Genomic DNA, 7840 nt, shown 5'->3' on the forward strand with positions numbered 1-7840 from the left:
CTTTGAAATTTTCCATTCCCTCGACCAATAACCTATTGCCAAGCAGCCTTTCATTTTCTGGGGATGCGTAAACAGGGAAATAGTTTTGAGCTGTTGATGTCATGGGGTGGGGGCAGAGAGGACACCTGGTTCCGGGTAAAGTTTGGGTCCCAGCTCAGGCTTTGCAGCTAGTTCTCTGTGTAACCTTGCGAAAAATCAGTTCACCTCTCTGGACCTCAGTTTCTGCATCTGTAAAATGGGGATGATGGAACTTACTACCTTGCACAGTTGCTCTGGGGCTCAAACACGGTAACGACGCTTGTGAAAATGCTTCAAAAAACTTAAAAATATAGCATGTATTAATGAAATGCTTCGGTTAACAGCGAATGCTCATTAAATACCTGTCAAATGAATGGCTATAAAGACTAAAAAATTAAGGGCACCTGGCTGGCTCAGTTGGTGGGACATGTGACTCTTGATCTCAGCGTCATCAGTTCAAACCTCATGTTGGATGTAGAGATAACCTAAAAAAATTAAATCTCTTGGGAAAAAAAAAGACTAAAAAACAATAAAAGAAGCATCGAGCTTGTTTATTTTTCTTCTACATTCTTATGGCCACTGCCCTGGTTTCGATGCTCATCAGGAAACTCCAGTCAACTGTTGGCTGATGTCCCTGCCTTCTGCTTTATCTCTACTACCCACTTTTTGTCTTCTTCACCAATGCTAGTGTGTTCTTTCAGAAACCACAGATCTCTGAGATGCCCTCCTCCTGATTAAACCCTTTCCTGGCTCCACCTCATCAATAAGACCAGGGTCCCCGTCCCTTAGCGTCACACACAGGGCTCCTGCTTCCTCCCCCTACCTACCTCTCCAGCTTATTTTTAAGCTCCAACAGTGCTAAAGGATTTTAAATGTTCCCTGAATGCAATTGTCCATCCACTGTCTCTCCCTACCTTTCCGGTCTGACCGGGAAACGACTCAGTTTCCGAGCCTTGACGTCATATGTGCCAGGAAGCTGCTCTGACCCTCCGAGAGCTAGTTCGTCAGTCCCTCCTCTGTGGTAGTCGGTATCTTATTACCTTTCTGCTTGGCACTCTCATAGAACTCATTGGCTTACCTACCTCTCTCCCCTAGCTGATTGTGATCTACCTGTAGGGAGGCATCCTACTTAGTTTCTTTGTGTAAATGATCCGTAGAGAATATTCTCTCTTGTATCTTTTCTCTCACTGGTACTTCTCAAACAGTGCTTGGCTATTGAAAAAGTGGATGCTGTTGGGGCTGATAAAAGGTATGTCAGGATTTCTGCCCCTACACTGAATGGCCTTGTTCAATGGATTAGACCCCTCCTCTCCACCCACCCCTGCCCTGTTCCTTCTTCTCTCTTTTCCTTCATTCAAAGAACTTACAAATATTTCGGTCAGCTTCCCCACTGAGAGTGGTCACTGTGATCCTGTTGTGTGGGGTGTCCTCTGCTCCCAAACTTTAGCATGATGGCTGGGGATGGGACCACTGGACAGGGAGCTGTGCAAAGGCCCTGTGGCAGCTTCTTCTCCTATGGCTAATAGTCCTGGATCTCAGAGCAGTACCTGGTTAGCCAACAGGCCACATTTACTAACAAAGACTTATTTAAATAAATTTTTAGAATACACACAGAGATATAAAATCAGTCCCTGGTTATGTTTCCAAAAAACTGAATTACTAAGACTCCTCTGTATGAATGCTCCTTCTGTTTTTATAACGTTGGATATTAGTGTATATATGAATTATTATTTTCCTGGTTTTTTTATGTGAGAATTCCAGGGCACAGAAAGGTTAAATAATATTCCTAGAACCATATAATAGTTAATGGCGGGGTCAGGATTCAAATCCAGACAGTCTGAAAGCCAGAGATTTGGACAAATCAGGATCCTTTCTTTTTAAGAGAATTAAAGCTCTGAATGATGCATTCTTAGGTGGTTTTTATGCTCAAAGTATTATCCTTTTTGTATATATTTACCACCAAAATAAGGAAAGTGGTGAGGGAATATGGGGGAAATGAACAAAATAAAAAGTAAACGGGATCTTTGCCACAGCACGGATGGACCTTGAAAACATCATGCGTCATGAAATAGGCCAGACCCAGAAGGACAATGCTTGCGTGATTTCCCTCAGATGAAGTACGTAGAGTGGGCAAACGCACAGGGACAGAAAGTGGAATAGAGGTTACCAGGGGCTGGTGGGGAGGGAGGAATGGGGAGTGATTGTTTAATGAATAAACAGTTTCTGTTTGGAATGATGAAAAAGTTCTGGAAATGGATGGCGGCGGCGGTTGCACAACATTGTAAATGTACTTAATGCCCCTGAGCTGTGCACTTAAAAATGGTAAAAATGGTAAGGAGCGTGTATATATTACCACAATAAAAAAAGAAAAAAAAAAAGAAAAATAGCAGTTTTATAATCCCGGACAGCGGCTTCCTCTGGAGGCCGCCGAAGAGGCGCGAAGCGTGATTGAGGGCTCTGCCATTTGCTCTCAGCAAATAGAATTTAATGAATCACGGCCAACCCCTCTTCAGCAGCTCTCCCCAGTGGGGCAGTGGCTCAGGACAATTACTGTTGACAGAGCAAAATTGTGTATGTGGGTGGGGGGGGGATATAAATTTCCTCCTCGAAATTAAGGAATTATGCAAAGTCAATGCGCTATATCTCATATCTATTTAATCAGAGCTCACTCTATTCTGCATACAGGAGAAGTAGAGTCATTGGAAATGCGAGGGGTCAGCCGAGAGCAGAAGAAAATCCTTCTCGAGCCTCCCGCTTGGGTGTCCTGGGGCAAGAGTTGCAAGGCAGTAGTCCAATCCTGCCAGAAACTGTTTTATTTGACCTGCGATCGTGTTTATCTGAGTTGCCAATATTTTAAGATCTGGCCATTTCTTACAAATATGGATTTCTAAGTTTTCTGGAAACATCTGAAAGGCCCGGTAACGGGGCCCCAGCCTCGTGCGCAGCAGAGGGGTGGTGGATGTCCAGTGTAACCCTGACACTTCCAGCCCAAACTGCTCTCATTCACTCCTGTTTTCAGCTCGGCCCCCTGGGCATTTGAGTTCCTATCTCAGATGCAAGTCTCACCTGCCCTTTATCTCATCTCCTCAGTAAAACTGCCTAGACCTCCAATCCCCTCCCTTGGCAGCTCTTCATTCCTATAGCTCTTACTGTGCCTACACTATTCTTGGCCCTCATCACAGATTATCTTTTATAATGTAATATGGACATGACAGAAAGTTCTAGACTTTCTGAAACAGCAAATGTAATTATTTTGCACTACTCTCTATTTCTACTTTAGAAGACTCAGTCACTCATGACCCAAACTAGATTGTAAGACCCTCCAGTTCATAGACTACACCTCAAAACATCTGATTTTCCTAGCACCAGCATGGGTTGGGTTGGTGTCAATAATGAATCAATAGGTTTGGGAACCTCTTTAAGAACTCAGATGACTCATGAGTTCAGCTATTTAGAGAACTGTGCTAATGCAGCCAACGACATGGACTTCATCCCTTGGAAAGTCAATCCACTTGTCCCATCCTGGGTACATGGGCCATATCTCATCCTCTGGCCAATAGCTGTTCTTGCTCAAAGGGCAGAAAGAGTGATGGACCCATGCAAATTCATCCCTTAGTCCTGGGGAAGAATTCATGGCTCCTGGGTTGGTCTTATTATTTTTGTACAAGGAGGCTATCCCTCAGAGAGTAAAGGTATTTTTATAAAAGATGACAGCTATTTGTTTTTAAGTTCATTCTGCTATATCTTGAGTGAATCGATGATGAATTAATTATCATAACTCAGTAACCAGTATTACTTATGTGATAGGAGAAACAGTGGTTTGGGTATGAAGAGAGAAGACCATGACAATCAGCAATGTTAAGATAGAGTGTGTGAAGTTCATTGTTAATGAGAAGTCACAGTAATTTATAGGAAAAACATTCTGGATCTTCAAAGAAAAAAAGAAAACCAAAGGAAACTGTCAGGAAATTGAGTTTCAAAGTGTTGTCCCTTTATAGTTCAGTACTTTCTAGTAAAGTCAAATTCGGGCCGTCCTTTCTTTGCATAGTACAGCGTGAGCTGAAACATGTGCGTGTTAGAATCATGACCATATCGTTCTGGATGCACAGGGTTTGGTAAATATAGTAGCATGCAAAGCAAGGACTCCACTGAAGACCAGTAAAGGTTGGTACATTCCCCTTATCTACAAAGAATGAGGGATAATCAAGGAAGATAAGAAGACATTTCCATGATCACTGAAATAAACTATGTTGTGAGTTACTTAATATTTCAGGTGAACGACTATTTTGCATTGATAGATTTGTTGGTAAATACCAAGACTCTCCTTCTGGCTCTTCATACCATTCACCCTAATACAAGTCAGAGTAGCTAGGTTATGCATAGTAAGAAACAATCCCTTTGTCTCATGGCTGAGTCCCACCCAGCTTATTTCTCACTCTTACAAAGCTGTTTGTGGGTCTAGGTGATTCAGTCTAAGACAAGGATTCAGGCTGAACAGAGGGCTCACCATCCCAGAGCTGAACCTCCTAGAACATGTGACCTCCTCAGGTGACGGGGCAGATGAAGAAGGTCTCACAGGGATAATTAAAGGCTTTGGCCTGGAGTGACGTGCGTCACTTCTGCTCCAGAACATGGTCCTGCCTGACTGGAAGGGGAGCAGAGAGATGTGATCTCCTCACATGCCCCAAAGGAGAGGCAGAGAAGAAATGGGTAAGCACTAGACATCACTGCCGTACATTTCCAATCACATTTGGAGTTTCTTCACCTGACGTATATACCAAAATCATCTGGTTAATATTCCAATTGTTCTCTGTAAACCTAGCTTTGGGGAATTGGCAATAAACATCATCACTTTATTTAGAGATACAACTCAGGGAAAAAAAGAGAGAGAGAGAGAGAGAGAGAGAGAGAGAGAAAGGAGATCCTCATTCATTCATGTGTTCAGCAAATATTTGTTAAATGTCCGCTATGCACACTGACCCAGGTGCTGGGATTCAGCAATAATCAAAACACACAAAAGTCCTTGTCTTTTTGAAAGTGTATTTTTGTGGGGGAGATAGACAATGAAATATATGTATGACAAAAACAATACGCATATACTGTAACTCAGATGAGAATTAGTGTCATGTCAAAATAAGGCCCAGGGAAGAGATATATCATGTGACTGGGGTGGGGTGGCAGGGCATTTTAGATAGGTTACCCAGGGAAGGCCACCATGAGCAATTTTTTTCGAATATTAATACATGGCAAGCATGGTGGGGAGAGGAACCAGGTGGGTTTATGATCTAGATTCTACCCCCAAAGGATTTCACAATGGAGGAATGAGATGGGGACTATATAGACTATAAAAAAGGTTAAATGTGATTTTTAGAAAATAAGAGTTAATATTTACTGACTGTCAGCTACATGCCAGGCACGTTCCATGATTTAACTTATTTAACTTTCACAACCACTGGCTATCTCATTTTTCAAAAAGACAAACGTAAGCTGTGATTCCCAGAAGGTAAGCAATTTGTCCAAGGTAACACAGATAAGAAGTAGCAGAGCTGGGCCTCAAACACAGTTCTCTGCCTCCAAAGTTGTGCACCTAACTACTACACCCTACTGACTTCTCTAAATGTGATAAATATCACAAGAGAGGTGCACTGAAAGGTGAGAATCTATTACTACTTGGGAAGAGGGAAATCAAGGAAGGCTTCTTGGAAGAATTGGCATGCCTGGGCCTAGGTGAATTACTGGGATTCAAGGAGAGGGCATTTGAGGAGGTGCTAGTATAAATAGTGATGTGGAGTTAAAAAGGCTCAGGACCAGAAATTTGTGTTTGGCTAGAACTGGTGCATAGAAATATGGAAATAATCTTGGAAAGAAAATTTGAGGTTATATCACAGAAAGTCTTAAATGCCAAGCAAAGGAGTTTGAATTTTGTTGAAAAGAAAGCAAGAGTAGCTATTGAAACTTTTGAGCAGAGAATAGAATGTAGAAAGGCTGTGTCTTAAAAGAAATAAACTGGTCAATGGTGTCAAGAATAGATTAGACAGTTTGGTCAGGGAGATCAATCAGGGGTACTTTCCAGGGCAATGTCAGTGGAGTGGAAAAGCATGGAATGAGCAGTCATTTCAGTAGAATGGAGAGCATTTGTAACGAACATGGGAAGGGGGGGTCAGGGAACAGGGAGGGAAGAATAAAAGATAACTCAAGCTGGTGAAAAGTCTAGATAATTCTTTATTTTCTTACAATTTACCCTTTGTTTCTGCTTCTAACACTTATCTTTGATCCCCAGACAGGAGTCAAAAAAGGAATTTTACTGCAGTCTTTTTGTGAAATTCAATGAATGCCAGTGGAACAAAGCTACTTAAATTATGAGCTGTAGAGCTTCACATCTCTTCTCCCAAGGAAAATCTCATTAGCCTGCCATTTGGAAACTCGCACATTCAAATTTGACTCTGTTTGGCGTACAGTTTGATCCCTTTAAAAGTGATAGTTTTTCAGGAGTGTGGCAGGAAGCCTGAAATTTCAATTAGATAAGCCAGAGGTTTACCTGTTGGAGGAGAGAAGGTATTATCTTCCTGTTGCTAGGTGATGGGTCTCTAAAGCAATAGTTCAGTCTTAAAGGATCAGAGCTCTTTTTAAATTCCTTTTCTTTTGAAAACAAACATCAATTTAAAACTAACCCCAGATGCCGCACTCTGGTTCTTTAAGGGATAAAACCACTTACCTGCCATAAATCCACCAAACCTTCTGCTCACCCCTTCCCCAAACTAGATAGCCCCAATGTATGTGGGTGACCAGCTGTTACTACTTCTGTAGGGTATGGGAAGAAAAATGACAGCCAAGATGAACGCTGGGAGCCATTCTCCCTGCTCGGTATGCTTCATTGTGTTACAATTCTATGACATATATACTATTTGTTTCCCTTTAATGGACAGTGTGATAGTTAATTTTATGTGTCAACCTGGCCCAGGCTGTGGTGCCCATTGTTTGGTCAAACACTCATCTAGATATTGCTGTGAAGGTATTTTTTAGAGATGAGTAACACTTAAATCAGTACACTTTGAGGAAAGCAGATTATGCTCCATAATTTGGGTGGGCCTCATCCAATCATTTGAAGGCATCTAAAGCAAAGTCTGAGCCCCCGCCCTGAAGTAGGAATTATCCTCAGGAACGCAACATAGAAACCCTGCCTCAGTTTCCAGCCCACTGCTCTCTAGCGCTCTAAGTCCACACTGCGACATCGACTATCAGAATTTCTCGCCCCCCAGCTTGTCCTATAATTTCAGACTTTCTAGACCCTGCAATTCTGTGAGCCAGTTCCTTAAAATCGATCTCCATCTCAATCTCTATCTATTGGTTCTGTTTCTCTGGACAACCCTGGCCACGACAGAGGGAGGAAGTGAGGCTTACCTAGGCTAACTCGTTCAAGGTCACACAGGTAGTCCGTGGTGGAAGCCTCCGTGCCTAACCACTGGACGATACTACCTCCCGTACCAGGACGGGGAGTTACTCATGGCAATTATATTCAAACTTGAAACAAATTTTTTTTTTCAAACAAACAAAATAATTTTTTAATGGGAAATTTACAACACATACGAAAGTAGAGGGGATAGTACAATAAACCTCTATGTAACTATCATCTGCTTAAACAATCATCAACACAAGGCTAATCTTTTTTTTCCTGAGATATAATGGACACATTGTATTAGTTTTAGGTGTACAACATAATGTACAACATAGTATATGACATAGTGACTTGATACATGTATATACTATAAATTGATTACCACATTAAGTTTAGTGAACATCCACACATTTGTTACAACACATA

General features: G+C 41.9%; 1 long non-coding RNA gene across 1 annotated transcript; it reads left to right on the forward strand.

The window, feature by feature from the left end:
• The first annotated feature begins 5591 nt into the window (after nt 1-5591).
• Nucleotides 5592-7078, forward strand: LOC144379766 (uncharacterized). Its single transcript, XR_013443131.1, has 2 exons — nt 5592-5670; nt 6299-7078. It is a non-coding gene; the product is annotated as an uncharacterized LOC144379766 (long non-coding RNA).
• The last annotated feature ends 762 nt before the right edge of the window (nt 7079-7840 follow it).

Source organism: Halichoerus grypus, chromosome 13 (genome assembly GCF_964656455.1).
Source record: "Halichoerus grypus chromosome 13, mHalGry1.hap1.1, whole genome shotgun sequence".
In the NCBI taxonomy this organism is placed as follows: Eukaryota; Metazoa; Chordata; class Mammalia; order Carnivora; family Phocidae; genus Halichoerus; species Halichoerus grypus.